The 16,309-nt window shown below is 43.1% G+C and overlaps 1 pseudogene; it reads left to right on the plus strand.

Annotated features, from left to right (window-relative positions):
• The window catches only part of LOC124041462, a 59,295-nt pseudogene extending 45,066 nt beyond the window's left edge, over positions 1-14,229 (plus strand).
• The last annotated feature ends 2,080 nt before the right edge of the window (positions 14,230-16,309 follow it).

Below are 16,309 nucleotides of genomic sequence, written 5' to 3' on the forward strand. Positions count from 1 at the left end.
CATAACTCTGGCTTGAACCCCCGGCATGGCTGCTTGAAACCATATTTGTCATTATCAGTCCTGACATTATACAACAGCAGTTTATTAGCTCGATGCAATAGCCTTCTATGGTAGAATGTTCCGCTGTGAATAAGGACTATGGTATTCTCCAAGATAAATAAAGAATTCATAGAGCACCATAGAAAAGCTTATTTTTTTACCCCCAGCTTTTAATATGATCCCCTGGTGGAACCTTCTTCTTCCACTCCTCTTTCTCTCTCCGCAGGGGAAGTTGGATGCTCTGCGGGCTCTGTGTCGTCGAGGATATGATCAGGTGTCCCTGATGAGACCTCAGCCTGGAGACAAGGTGAGACTGTTACTATTCACACATAGACACACACACACACACACACACACACACACACACACACACACACACACACACACACACACACACACACACACACACACACACACACACACACACACACACACACACACACACACACACACACACACACACACACACACACACACACACACACACAGGAATCCCCCTATAGAGTCTGGTTCCTCTAAAGCGCTCTTCTGGGTTGTTTGTGTGTGTTCCAGTGATCCTTTTCAATGAAGCATCTGCACTCTCTGTACCATAGAAATGGCAGGTGCTAGTGAAACAATCACAGTACTATACTATTAGTCACTGGTAGCTCCCATAGTACAGCTATCGGCCTCACACACACACACACTCACACACACACACACAGATGGATGTTTCTATATGAACTCTGTGAATAAGCTGCTGAAATCTGTCTCTTACTGACACACACATGTGCACACATACTTTCTGAATGAACCGCCAATAACACTCTTTCTGTCCTACACACACAAAGCTACTATTGTTCAAACACAGGGAGAGTTATGTACTGATACTGACCGGGAGTTGATGGAGTTTCCAGCTTTGTGTAGGAGTCCTCTGCTACTCTCCTGAGGGAAACTGCGAGCTCGGATACAGTAGTTTGCCTAAAAAGATATTTAAAAAAGGATCAGGCAGAGATGATGTCATTTAACATGACAGTGAGTACAGATAGGAACCACCTTTCTAGTAGTCTCTGTTTCATTCACTGGGAAGAAAATATATATTGGGATGTGACAGGGCTGCTATTGTTTGTGCTATGTTGGTATTATTGTTGTGCAAAGAAGGAGAGGGGAGAGACAGAGAGAGACCACCCGCCCTCTCTATCTCTCTTCCTTTTCAATGAGAATCTTCTTCACATTTACTCCTCTCTTTCGTCCTCTTTCTCTTCTTCTCCCTCTGTCTCTCTCCTTCTCTGTCCTTCTCTCTCACTATCTCTATTTCCATCTTTCTCTCATTCTCCCTCTCAGTGCTCTTTGTTTTTATCTCTCTGTACCCTTATCCTGTCTTTCACACCTTCTTGACTGGGTGAATGGGTTAGGGTTAGAGGGGAGAGAGGTTAGAGGTGCCTTTAACAGAACCTTGGTGGTCTGATTTAACACCTTATTAAACAGTGAGGCCCTAAATTCGCACACTCACACATGCATACATGTGCACACATGCACAAACACACAACGATAGGTCCTAAAGTCACACACACAAAAACACAGAGCGAGAGGCCCTAAAGTCACACAGGGGACATTACACAGCCCATTGAGAAGGAGTCCCATTGTTGAGTTGAGAGGGGAAAAGAGAGTGTAGCAACAGTAGATTGATGTGGGCAGCCTGGTTGGTTGTGACTGCGGTGGTCTGGTCGTGAAAAGGGAAGCAGCAGAGCAGCAGACCTACACCAGAGACAGCATATGGACACAATGAGAACGCAAGCTCATGAATATCAGAGAGAGAGGGAGGAGGGAATCCCCTCCATATGCTGCTGTAAACCAGCGTGGCGAGCCGGGTGTATTGTAACCAATGTGGTTTGGGGTAAGGGAGAGTTGTGTCTCAGGTGCTTATTGCCAACATTCTCTCACTGTAGAATTATATAGGTTTTTGCACTTTTTTCCAAACATCAAATTTCAAAGTGTTTTTGACATCCGGAGGATGACTCCTGCTAAGCATTGTTCAGTTTCTCCAAACTTCAAATTTCGAAGTTGCTCCAAACGTAAAATTTCTAAGTTAAAGGGGAAGTTCACCCAAAACCACTTCTGGCCAGTAACATTTGCCTGGCAGTACCCCAGACTGTTTTCAGGTCCATTGTTTAATTTTAAATTGCAGAATTTCCAAAAGTACTTCAAATGCATTCAAAACTATGTGTATTTATTGTTACATGAACAGCGAATGATGTCTCGGCACTGAATTGCCAAATAAATGTTGTTGTTTTTATGTAAAAAGTGTAAAAAAACATAGTCCTACTTCATGCTAGTGCAAAGGCCTTCCATTTCATCTGTAATCTGGTAGATACTCTTCTTCATGGTTCCTAGATTGATAATTACAGGAGGCAGGACGAAGGTGGGACAAAGGAGCATCTTACTATTGGTCTTCAAGCAAGGAAGTCAGAACGAAAGTTAAAGGAAACAATGAGATGGTAACGTGTCAAAAGTGTATTTGCCGTTGCAAATGTCAGACTCCACTCTGTGGTCTTGGAGTTACGGTCTAGCGGAAAGATGACAGAAGTGGATGCTGAGTTAGAATGAAGAAGCGCGCCAAGTAAATTTGGTGAAGAGAATGTTCTGGCTGGACAAGAGTAGCATTTGAAAACTGGGCCAAAAAGGAAATTGGAGTGGAGTATACGTGTGTAAATGATAATGAATCGCTTCTTATTGGGATGCGTTGGTTGAATAATAATGCATATGTGGGAAACTCGTTTGAGTTATCAAAAATTGGGAAGTATGTGCTTGGAAAAGTGGAGTCTGTCAGCGTGACCAGGATTGGTTTTATTTTGGATTAATTGTATTTCTGAAGAGCAGAGGAAGATTACAGTGGGCCTCAAAAGAATCCGGACAGCAGAAGTTTTGTGTTTTGAAATTCGGAGTAGAGCACCTGTCAAAGAAGTCATCTCAGGGGTGACGTATGTTCAGGTTGAATACCTGAAGAGAATACCTGGTGTAGTTGGTACGGCCTCTGACCCGCTGGGTGAATGGAGAAAAAGAAGAAAGTCTGTCGGTCCTGTTGTTTTTTGATAAAGAGCAAATACCTACACATGTGAAGCTTGGTTATGTAAAATACGTTGTAAGAGCGTTCGTCCCCAAACCATTACAGTGTAAGAATTGTAAAGGATCTGGCCATGTTTCAAGTGTGTGCAGACGGACAGAGTGTATTGAAGAACGGTGTGTAGAAGGACGACAGTGTTGCAATTGTGGTGGGGATCATGATCCTGAGTTCCTGGAGGGCCCTTTAAGGGTGAAGGAAATTGTGGTGGCAAAAGTTAGAGCGGTCAATCGAATCTCCTATGTGGAGGCGATTAAAATAATTGAGAAAACAAGTGATGCTAGTGAAGATATGGTTGTGGATACACAACAGCCTGTAGTAAATGTTTGCTGCTAGACAAAATATATCCTGTGTGTTAAAAAGGTGGATTATTTTGCGTTCTTTGCCAAAGTTATAAACTGTACAGCACAAGTCTCAAAGAAGTCAAAGAAACTGGACATTATTGTGGCTGCGGCAGAATTATTTTTGAGACTCAAGGATGTTACATCTGAAGACTTGCAAAGGGGTACTGGCGACGGAAGACCAGCCCTCCCAGGTTCCCCTTGAGCCTGTGTATGGGGATCAGATCTGTTTTATTTTTTTAACAGAAAAGTTGATTTAGTTTGTTATATCTTTTTGGGTAGTTTTTTGGTAGTTCAGTTTTTTGGGGGAATCCTGTTTCCATAGAAGAAGAAAAAGAAGAAGCGATGGTAACTTTAGCTAGTAGCTAGGCTTAGTGGTTAGTCATCTCTGAGGTAAAGTAAGGTGAACAATGTTATAATGTTCCGGTCAGATACAAATATAGTACACTGCACATTTCCACTCTTTTCCTGTCCGCGATGGAGCTGTTTGTCAGGCATGGCTGCAGACCATTCGACATATTTGTCACATGCGCCGAATTACAACGGGTGTACAGTGAAATGCTTACAACGGTGTGTTGTATTAATTTCCTGCTTATGCTGTCGATATGACACCTGAAGTCATTCACCAGCTGCGGTTGATCATGTGATCACTTTGAGGCCACTGACTACAATGATGACAAGTTGAAACCGGGTTCTGTTTCCACCGTCTTTCCACCATGGACAGGGAAGATCCAACCATTCAAGGTATGTTGCTAGCTAGCTAAGTTGCTAACACCTGTAGCTAGTCACCATAAAGTAATTTATAACATTATTTGTTTGCCATTCCCTGAAATAGTCTGTGATATTTTTAGCTTAGCTCTAACGTTATACTGTCCTACAGACTGTTTAAAAAACTTTTTAAAAACTTTGTGACAAAATTTCCATTACACTGATAAGAAATTCTATATTCTTTGCAACTAGGCTTCACATTTTCCTGTAGTGCTATTGATTGCACACAATTCCTTGCCCGAGCTATGGTCCACGAGTAGGACACTTATCCGTAGCCAGAGCCATATAGGTAAATGTATGGCGTTGGTCCTAGCTAGGTGCATGAGTTGTAATGACGTTAAACTAGCCCAACCTTTACATTATTTCAATTAAAACATTTACAATATCAGCTTATGCCCTGAACTGACATGTAATGACTGAATCTCTGCTACACCAGCCAACATCACCATTGAAACCAAGCCAGATGCCACTTGTCCTGCGCTTGCAATTGAGAAGCCCTTTACAGCCTCACCCCTTTATGGTCTGCCGAGGAGGTCCCTCAACATCAGGGAGTTACTATGAACCCAGCTATGGAGCAAACAGCACATAATACGAAGGTAGACTATACTTCACACACCTGATAGACTGCAATTACCATTTCATTTTATTTTGACTTCTGACTTCCATTTTTTCTCTGTGAGTAGGAGGTTGAATCAATAACCCTTGCAACAGAGAGACAGCCCATGTTTTGCTCACCTTAAGTATCCATTGATTGAGGCAAGGACCTCTCTTGTCATCCTGGATCACAACGGAAATTCAGGACGTGCACAAGCCACGACAGCTTCAGGTATAGGACACATCACATTGTCTGGTTTAATGCCTCTCATGAACAGATTGATCCTCTCCCTTTCTCACCTCTCCTCCCATCTACAGTGCCTTGTAAAAGTATTCATCCCCCTTGGCGTTTTTCCTATTTTGTTGCATTACAACCAGTAATTTAAATACATTTTTATTTGGATTTCATGTGATGGACATACACAAAATAGTCCAAATTGGTGAAGTGAAATGAAAAAAATTACTAGTTTCAAAAAATTATACAAAATAAACCATGGAAAAGTGGTGCGTGCATATATATTCACCCTGTTTGCTATGAAGCCCCTAAATAAGATCTGGTGCAACCTATTACCTTCAGAAGTCACATAATTAGTTAAATAAAGTCCACCTGTGTGCAATCTAAGTGTCACATGATCTCAGTATATATATATATATATACTATATATACTGTATATACTGTATATAGTGGCACCATGAAGACCAAGGAGCTCTCCAAACAGGTCAGGGACAAAGTTGTGGAGAAGTACATTTCCATTATTAAAAAATGAAAAGAATATGGCACCACAACAAACCTGCTAAGAGTGGGCCGCCCACCAAAACTCATGAACCAGGCAAGGAAGGCATTAATCAGAGAGGCAACAAAGAGACCAAATATAACCCTGAAGGAGCTGCTAAGCTCTACAGCGGAGATTGGAGTATCTGTCCATAGGACCACTTTAAGCCGTACACTCCACAGAGCTGGGCTTTACGGAAGAGTGGCCAGAAAAAAAGCCGATGCTTAAAGAAAGACAGTCCCGCATTTTAGCCCTTTGTAATTTCCTCAAACGTGTGATGCTCTCCATGATCATTAGTTGCTCATTCAACATATTTGCTGCTTCTTCATGCAAAACTGTTTAAAAGTCTCCCTCCCTAACTGTTTTACATTCTCTGAGACGAACCAAAAATGTTTCATTGGCCAAATATTCCCAGATCTTCATAAAAGCCACACGTGGTCTCTTGTTTCGCCATCACCAAATGTTGTGGGAGGTAGGCTATAGCCTACTTGGTGCGCTTCGTTCGCTGCAGTGGAAGCATTGGTGTCGTGTCAGGCTACCACTTCTCACAATGGTGCTTGTTTAATCAAGTTCGATCAAAGCTGAATCAATGTCTTGGAAGATCACATAATGATTCATTTTATATTTTACATAACAGAACCAAATATATTTGCATAGTATGGCTTTACTGTTAAACCAAAAACATCACCTTTCTTATGAGATTTTAGGATGGTTAGCTGAATAGTCACATTTTTCTTCTCATGCGGCCAAAACTGTGCCACTAGGCAGAATGTGCTTGGATTGAAACAAAATCACAGAAGGCTATATAGTATTAACACCATCTGCTCTAATTTGCTCACGAAACAGTGACACAGAGAGAAAGAACAACTTGTCAGATAGTACATTGAATAATGATTAATTCCTGTCCTGACTTTTCCTAATACCATTGCAGATCTACATTAAAGCCCAAAAAAGACAGCTGTGGTGTCGCTCTTCATTTCTTGGTTTTTCCGTGGTACATAAAACGACCGCTACAGATTTGGGCCGCGACCCGGATCAACATAGCCCTAGCAGAGTTAGTCAAACAACTGGGCCGTGAAATAGGAAATCAAGTTGCCACGAGTCTAGCAGGGGCTGCTCCAAGCACTCCCCAGCCCATAGTACTAATACCTGATTGGTCAGTGGTCAATCTAATTCTGAAGTCAGACATCAGAGAACCACCCCACTTCAGGGGTTATAGTACATACCGGTGCACAGTGACTGAATGGCAAGAACTTATGCAGGCTTACTTGAAAAAAAAAGGATGCAGTACATAAGAACAGGGGCAAGAGATACAGGACTGACTAATGGGGCGGGCTAAAGACATATTCAGGATTGGGCTCAGTGGAAACCCTCTCCGTTCACTTAAGCAGAGACCCTGAAGCTAAATACAATATCCTGAGGCAGCACTTTGAAGAGACAATCTAATCCTCAATTACATTAAGATACTTCTATGAAACCTTACCAAGACAGTCAGAGAGCTGCTTGGATTATTTGGTCAGACTGAGCAAAGCAGTTGACCTTACCAGTGAGTGCTTGCAAAGACAGGGGGAAAGAGTGGATGATGCCCTCTAAATACAACTCTGCTGTTTTCAACCAGGATCTCAGCGATCATTGCCTGCGTACGTTATGGGTCCGCGGTCAAACGACCACCCCTCATCACTGTCAAACGCTCCCTTAAACACTTCTGCGAGCAGGCCTTTCTACCCAACCCGGCCCGGGTATCCTGGAAGGATATTGACTTTGTCCAGTCAGTAGAGGATGGTTGGTTGTTCTTTAAAAGTGCTTTCCTTACCATCTTAAATAAGCATGCCCCTTTCAAAAAATGTATAACTAAGAACAGATATAGCCCTTGGTTCACTCCAGACTTGACTGCCCTTGACCAGCACAAAAACACCCTGTGGCGTACTGCACTTGCATCGAATAGTCCCCGCGATATGCAACTTTTCAGGGAAGTCAGGAACCAATACACACAGTCAGTTAGGAAAGCAAAGGCTAGCTTTTTCAAACAGAAATTTTAATAAGCATTTCTCTACGGCTGGCCATGCTTTCCACCTGGCTATCCCAACAGCAGCCAACTGATCTGCACACCCCGCAGCAACTGGCCCAAGCCTGCCCCCGCTTCTCCTTTACCCAAATCCAGACAGCTGATGTTCTGAAAGAGCTGCAAAATCCAGATCCCTACAAATCAGCTGGGTTAGACAATCTGGACCCTCTCTTCCTAAAATTATCCGCCGTCATTGTTGCAACCCCTATTACTAGTCTGTTCAACCTCTCTTTCGTATCATCTGAGATTCCTAAAGATTGGAAAGCGGCCGCGGTCATCCCTCTCTTCAAAGTGGGAGACACTCTAGACCCAAAGTGTTACAGACCTATATCCATCCTGCCCTGCCTTTATAAAGTATTTGAAAGCCAAGTGAACAAACAGATCACCAACCATGTCGAATCCCACCGTACCTTCTCCGCTATGCAATCTCGTTTCCGAGCTAGTCACGGGTGCACCTCAGCCACGCTCAAGGTCCTAAACGATATCATAATCGCCATCGATAAAAGACAGTACTGTGCAGCCATCTTCATCGACCTGGCCAAGTCTTTCGACTCTGTCAATCACTGTATTCTTATCGGCAGACTCAGCAACCTTGGTTTCTCTAATGACTGCCTCGCCTGGTTCACTAACTACTTCTCAGATAGAGTTCTGTGTGCCAAATCGAAGGGCCTGTTGTCCGGACCTCTGGCACAGGGTTCAATTCTCAGGCCGACTCTTTTCTCTGTATAGATCAATGATGTCATTCTTCTGCGGGTGATTCTTTGATCCACCTCTACGCAGACGACACCATTCTGTATACAATACATCTGGCCCTTCTTTGGACACTGTGTTAACAAACCTCCAAACGAGCTTCAACGCCATACAACACTCCTTCCGTGGCCTCCAACTGCTCTTAAATGCTAGTAAAACTAAATGCATGCTCTTCAAGACTGTAGACTGTAAACTCTCCTTCCAGACTCACATTAAGCATCTCCAATCCAAAGTTAAATCAAGAAACAGCTTCCTATTTCGCAACAAAGCTTCCTTCACTCATGCTGCGTAAAACAAAACTGACTATCCTCGTAAAACTGACTATCCTACCGATCCTTGACTTCGGCGATGTAATTAACAAAATAGCAAATAGCAAATTGGATGCAGTCTATCACAGTGTCATCCGTTTTGTCACCAAAGCCCCATATACTACCTACCACTGCGACCTAAATACTCTCGTTGGCTGGTCCTCGCTACATATTCGACGCCAAACCCACTGGCTCCAGGTCATCTATAAGTCTTTGCTAGGAAAAGCTCCGCCTTATCTCAGCTCACTGGTCACCATAGCAACACGCGCTCCAGCAGGTATATTTCACTGGTCATCCCCAAAGCCAACATCTCCTTTGGCCGCCTTTCTTTCCAGTTCTCTGCTGCCAATGACTGGAACAAATTGCAAAAATCTCTGAAGTTGGAGACTTATATCTCCCTCACTAACTTTAAGCGTCAGCTGTCATAGCAGCTTACCGATCGCTGCAGCTGTACATAGCCCATCTATAAATAGCCCATCCAACCAACTACCTACCTAATCCCCATATTTGTTTTTGTTTTTCTGCTCTTTTACACACCTGTATTTCTACTTGCACATCCTCATCTGCACATCTATCACTCCAGTGTAAATTGATCAATTGTAATTACTTCACCACTATTGGCCTATTTATTGCCTTACCTCCTTACTTCATTTGCACACACTGTATACAGATTTTTCTATTATGTTATTGACTGTATGTTTGTTTATCCCATGTGTAACTCTGTGTTGTTTTTGTCGCACTGCTTTGCTTTATCTTGGCCAGGTTGCAGTTGTAAACAAGAACTTGTTCTCAACTGGCCTACCTGGTTAAATAAAGGTGAAAGATAAAGATAAAAGGTGCAAGCCTTTTGAAAATTGGACCGTTGGAGATTTACAGGAAATGATTGACAGCCATCACAGAGACGAACAGTCAGCCAGACACAAGGCGCAGAGTACTGCCAAGGTAGAAGACGCGATGACCCCCAACGCTTGGTGTATGACTCAACAACAAGCTGTCGGTCATCATAATTCAGCAACACCCACTAACTAACAGTGATCAGGCTTCATTAAACAAAGTGATTAATCTCTTGGAAAAGCATATAAAGACATAATTTCTTTAGTGTTGTTTGTAACTTATTTTTTAAACTTATTTTGTACATAATGTTGCTGCTACTGAAAATAACTTCTGGACATCAGAACAGCGATTACTCACCTCGAATTGGAAGAAGCTTTCATCGCCGGAACAATGAATTGAAGACATTTTGCAGGAGGATGTAAGGCTATCTGTCCACCAATTGAAGCTGATGATACAACAGCACAACGACCCAAAACACAGAAGTAAATCAACAACAGAAGATCAGATCAAATTTCATGACCAATTTATGCAGAAGTCCATGTAATTCACATACTTTTTCTTGCTACTGTTATGTACAATGACGGTCTACCCCGGCCAAACCTTACCCGGACGACGCTGGGCAAATTGCGCACTGCCCAATGGGACTCCCAATCACAGCCGGTTGTGATACAGCCCAGGAATTGAACCAGGGTCTGTAATGACACCTCTAGCACTGAGATGCAGTGCCTTGGACCGCTGCACCACTCAGGAGCCCAAAGGACATCAATAAGAAAGAGACTTGCTTGGGCCAAGAAACACGAGCAATGGACATTAGCCAGGTGGAAATCTGTCCTTTGGTCTGATGAATCCAAATTTGAGATTTTTGGTTCCAACTGCCATGTCTTTGTGAGATGCAGAATAGGTGAATGGATGATCTCCGCATGTGGTTCCCACTGTGAAGCATGGAGGAGGTGGTGTGATGGTGCTTTGCTAGTGACACTGTCTGTGATTTATTTCAAATTTAAGGCACACATAACAGCGTTCTGCAGCGATATGCCATCCCACCTGGTTTGCGCTTAGTGGACTATCATTTGTTTTTCAACAAGACAATTACCCAACACACCTCCAGGCTGTGTAAGGGCTATTTGACCAAGAAGGAGAGTGATGGAGTGATGCATCAGATAACCTGGCCTCCACAATCATCCGACCTCAACCCAATTGAGATGGTTTGGGATGAGTTGGACCACAAAGTGAAGGAAAAGCAGCCAACAAGTGCTCAGCATGTGTAGGAACTACTTCAAGACTGTTGGAAAAGCATTCCAGGTGAAGCGGGTTGAGAGAATACCAAGATTGTGCAAAGGGTGTCTACTTTGAAGAATCTAACATTTCTAATATATTTTGATTTGTATAACACTTTTTTTGTTACTACGTGATTCCATGTGTGTAATTTCAAAGTTTTGATGTCTTCACTATTATTCTACAATGTACAAAATAATAAAAATAAAGAAAAACCCTTGAACGAGTAGGTCTTTTCAAACTTTTGACTGGTATTGTATATAAACATGTCTAGTTAGGCTATTTCAAAGTAGCCTTATCCATTTGATCCCCGATTATTTGAATTGGGGAATGATTTTCTATAAATATGACAAAGTATTTGGTTGTAATTAAAAATATTTTATATCAAGGGTAGCAACCATCCTCCAGGAGAGCTACTGCGTGTGCAGGCATTTCGTCGAGCCTTGGACTAACCTCGTTGTAGCCTAAACACCAATTGCTCGACAGGACCTTGATAAGCAGACTTGGGTGTTTCAGGGCTGGATCTGCACAAGCCTGCCAAGCCTGCACACCCAGGAGCTCTGCAGACGGTGGGTTGGCCACATGTGACTTACAGTGCAGTTCTACTTTGCGGGGGTTTGACTTCTTTGCAGGGGTTTAAGTGCCTTAATCAAGTGTACAACGGCAATAGATGGTAGGCCTGCATGCGATCAGATACAGCAGCATTCCAGTGTCATTAATGGCTATAATAATACTAGTTATGGACAATATGTATGAAACCTTAACAGTGAATAAATAATAAGAGGTCTCAATAGCATAATGTCATTTGTGAATTTCGGCGAACAGTCTAATGTACCAACTTGGGGGGGGGGGGGGGGGGGGGAAACAGTTCCTGTACTTCTCGCATACTTCTTTCATATCAAGCACTGATCAGCATGTGTTCGAGGAATGATGACAGGTGGCCGGTTATTTAGTTTCTTTCCTCTCATTAATGGGATGCAACTGAAGCAAACACTGCTCGATTAAATCTTGTAGGCTGATATTTTCCAAATATTTTTATTCTCTCATTACAGTGGTAAGGAGTGGAATGTTAACTAAAGATACTGGTACTCACTACTCAGGCAAGTCATAACCTGCCTCTGGTGGGAAACAAACACAGCTCCATTACAACCCTCAGCATACCCAGCCTCTCAGTCCCTCTCTCACACACACCCACACACTTGTTTGTCTATCCTCATGGGGACCTAAAATGTATTTCCATTCAAAATCCTATTTTCCCTAACCCCAATTGTAACCCTAAACCTAGCCCCTAAACTAACCGTTGTCCTCGTGTGGATGTGGGAAATGTCCCCACGAAGGAGAATTTTCCTGAAACCTAACCCTAGCTTTAGGGTTAACTCCTAATTCTAATTGTAATCCTAGCCCCCTAAAGCCAAAATAGCCTTTGTCCTTGGGGGAAATGTCCCCACAAGGGAGAATTTTCCTTGTTTTACTATCCTTGTGGGGACTTTTAGGTCCCTGCGAGGATAGAACAAAACCCCACGCATCGCGGCGTTTCATGAGAGTGCGCTCTGAACTGACAGCTCTGCATGTCACCTCACATGACCTTAAAAGAATCCACTCACACACACACTTCACAGGCAACTGTATAAGATCCCTCCATCACACAACCAAGGATCCACTTACACACTCTATGCATATAGCGGAACAAGACCCTTATTCTGCAGATGTGATATCTCTATTTGGCCAGAGGTTCATGTGAGTTTGGTGGAGAGAAGATGGGAGGTCCTGATTTGCGTTGCCTATTTAATAAACAGGGCCCTCTCCTCCCTCTTTCCTACTTTTCCCTATTTCCTCTCCTCTCCGCTGTGTGACAGGGCCATCAGGGGACAATGAAAGGGAATCTCTTCTGTCACAATTTGGCTTGTGGCCTTTCAACTTCCCATCTGGTTGGGTGATGCGCTTTCACAGAGGATGACATACACACACACACACATTGTGGCAGAAACTGGTAACCTGCTGATGGCCATTCATGAGCGCATTAGAGTGAGAGTAATGTGGAGAGATGGGAGAGTGAGATGTGTGTGTTTGTCAGAGATGGGAGATTTTCATAATTGATCTGGATGTCTTAGTGCTTTGTGTTATATTGTTGAGCTCGTTATCCCTGTGCCTTTTCTTGTTGTGCTTTTCGTAGTTGATGTGCTTTTTAACCGTGTGCTTTTGTCGTTTTTGTTGCACTTTTTGTCGTTGTGCCTTTTGTTGTTTTGATTTTGTCATTAAGTTGTATGACAATTTTTAAAATACATCCAATACCTATGTATGAATAAAACCCTGGAAGATGACTCAAAAACATACAAAGATGAGATAATGCTTTGTCTTTTCACAGAAAAGTGTGTTTGCATCTGAAATTGGCTCCCTAAGTAACAATACAGAAATAAAAAAAGTCATTGTCTTTTGATTTCTCCCCTCATTACACCTCGAGATTTGAAGATGTATTCTGCCCAGTTAATGACGTGTGAAGAACTTGTAAAGGGGCTTTGTGTGTGTGTGTGTGTGTGTGTGTGTGTGTGTGTGTGTGTGTGTGTGTGTGTGTGTGTGTGTGTGTGTGTGTGTGTGTGTGTGTGTGTGTGTGTGTGTGTGTGTGTGTGTGTGTGAGAGAGAGAGAGACTCAGAGACGATGTGTTACAGACTCTGGAAAGTTTTTTTCCAATTAAACGGCCCAGTTCTAAATTCTCTGCAACACTCAGACCACCTAGAGGAGTGGATTCTTTAACACTTGTTTTTATTAGCACCCTAATACCATTATTCTTAGTTTGCATTGTTCCCCCCAATCTTCACCTATCTTGATGCAAACAGGACATATACACACACACGTGTGTATGTGCGTGCTGGTTTACTTTGTCACCTTTTAATCAGAAGACTCTGCAGCCAAACAGTGATGTAAATAACTGTGGAAAAGGCGTCTGTGTTCTGAACCCCTGGTCTAACTTGGTTCCGTCTGTCTGTGTTGCAGGGTCGTTGTATCAACTTCACACGCGTAAAAAACAAGGAGTCCATTCGACCCCCTTCTGCCCGTTTCTCTCAAAACCTTCCCCCTCCTCCAGTTCAGAGGCCTCTAGTCCAACCGTCCTCTCCTCCCCCACACTCCACTCCTCCCTCCGTCTCCATCCCTCCCTCCCGTGCCCCCCCCGTCCAGCCGACTTCCCCAGGCCCCCTCCAGCCCGTGCACCCCCAGGACCCCCTCCCTCTCGCCCGCCACCCAGGCCCTGAGGACAAGACAAACCCCAATTACGCCCTCACAGTAGTAACACCCCCCAAAACACTCTCCTCACACCACCAAGAGCAAAGGTATTTATTTAATACACGGGTTCAGGCTTTGATTTCAAAGGTTTGTTGCTGGACAGCAAATATCATATTTTGGTGAATACCGAATAAACTACTGAGTTCACAGTAAATGCCTCTGGTCTTTTAGGAGGTGCAGACAAATTCTGTTTCCTCAAATTGTGTTGTCTTATGAACAGAAATCCAATTGTAATGGTATTGAATTGTACATGGATTGAATCGTAAATAGGTCAACTCGGCCACAGAGGGATATTGTGAACCTTGACATTGGAGGTTTACAATATCCCTCTGCTGGCCGAGTTGACATATTTAAAGAAATGCCATTTGTTTGTGGAGAAAAAAGTTTAATATGTTTTGATAGGCGGATGAGGAATTAAATGTAACCTCAAACGTAAACTTCTTATAATGTTTGTTTGGAGGCCAGGCTAAAGGTCCCTCACTAGAGACTAAAATTATAATCTGCTTTGTGTTCATCTGTTAAATGTGAAAATCATTTTGTCCATCATTAAAGCATTTTCTTTACAATATTTGCATCCAGCATTATTATTCTGTGTACTAACTTAAAAATTAAAAAAATTGTCCATCTTTGCCTTGAAAAAAAAAGTTATACACTACATTACCAAAAGTATGTGGACACCTGCTCATCTAACATCTCATTTCAATATCATGGGCATTAATATAGAGTTGGTTCCCGCTTTGCTGCTACAACAGCCTCCACTATTCTAGGAAGTCATTAATTAGCATTTTATTGCATGACATAAGTATTTGATACATCAGAAAAGCAGACCTTAATATTTGGTACAGAAACCTTTGTTTACAATTACAGAGATCATACATTTCATGTAGTTCTTGACCAGGTTTGCACACACTGCAGCAGGGATTTTGGCCCACTCCTCTATACAGACCTTCTCCAGATCCTTCAGGTTTCGGGGCTGTCGCTGGGCAATACGGACTTTCAGCTCCCTCCAAAGATGTTCTATTGGGTTCAGGTCTGGAGACTGGCTAGGCCACTCCAGGACCTTGAGATGCTTCTTACGGAGCCACTTCTTAGTTGCCGTGGCTGTGTGTTTCGGGTCGTTGTCATGGCCACGACCCATCTTCAATGCTCTTACTGAGGGAAGGAGGTTGTTGGCCAAGATCTCATGATACATGGCCCCATCCATCCTCCCCTCAATATGGTGCAGAAAAGCATCCCCAAAGAATGATGTTTCCACCTCCATGCTTCATGGTTGGGATGGTGTTCTTAGGGTTGTACTCATCCTTCTTCTTCCTCCAAACACGACAAGTGGAGTTTAGACCAAAAAGCTCTATTTCTGTCTCATCAGACCACATGACCTTCTCCCATTCCTCCTCTGGATCATCCAGATGGTCATTGGCAAACTTCAGACGGGCCTGGACATGCGCTGGCTTGAGCAGGGGGACCTTGCGTGCGCTGCAGGATTTTAATCCATGACGGCGTAGTGTGTTGCTAATGGTTTTCTTTGAGACTGTGGTCCCAGCTCTCTTCAGGTCATTGACCAGGTCCTGCCGTGTAGTTCTGGGCTGAGCCCTCACCTTCCTCATGATCATTGATGCCCCATGAGGTGAGATCTTGCATGGAGCCCCAGACTGAGGGTGATTGACCATCATCTTGAACTTTTCTAATAATTGCGCCAACAGTTGTTGCCTTCTCACCAAGCTGCTTGCCTATTGTCCTGTAGCCCATCCCAGCCTTGTACATGTCTACAATTCTATCCCTGATGACCTTACACAGCTCTCTGGTCTTGGCCATTGTGGAGAGGTTGGAGTCTGTTTGATTGAGTGTGTGGACAGGTGTCTTTTATACAGGTAACGAGTTCAAACAGGTGCAGTTAATACAAGTAATGAGTGGAGAACAGGAGGGATTCTTAAAGAAAAACTAACAAGTCTGTGAGAGCCGGAATTATTACTGGTTGGTAGGTGATAATACTTATGTCATGCAATAAAATGCAAATGAATTACTTAATCATACAATGAGATTTTATGGATTTTTGTTTTAGATTCCGTCTCTCACAGTTGAAATGTACCAGATGATCAACATTACAGACCTCTACATGCTTTGTAAGTAGGAAAACCTGCAAAATCAGCAGTGTATCAAATACTTGTTCTCCCCACCATAGGTC

Source organism: Oncorhynchus gorbuscha, linkage group LG08 (assembly GCF_021184085.1).
Source record: "Oncorhynchus gorbuscha isolate QuinsamMale2020 ecotype Even-year linkage group LG08, OgorEven_v1.0, whole genome shotgun sequence".
Classification (NCBI taxonomy): domain Eukaryota; kingdom Metazoa; phylum Chordata; class Actinopteri; order Salmoniformes; family Salmonidae; genus Oncorhynchus; species Oncorhynchus gorbuscha.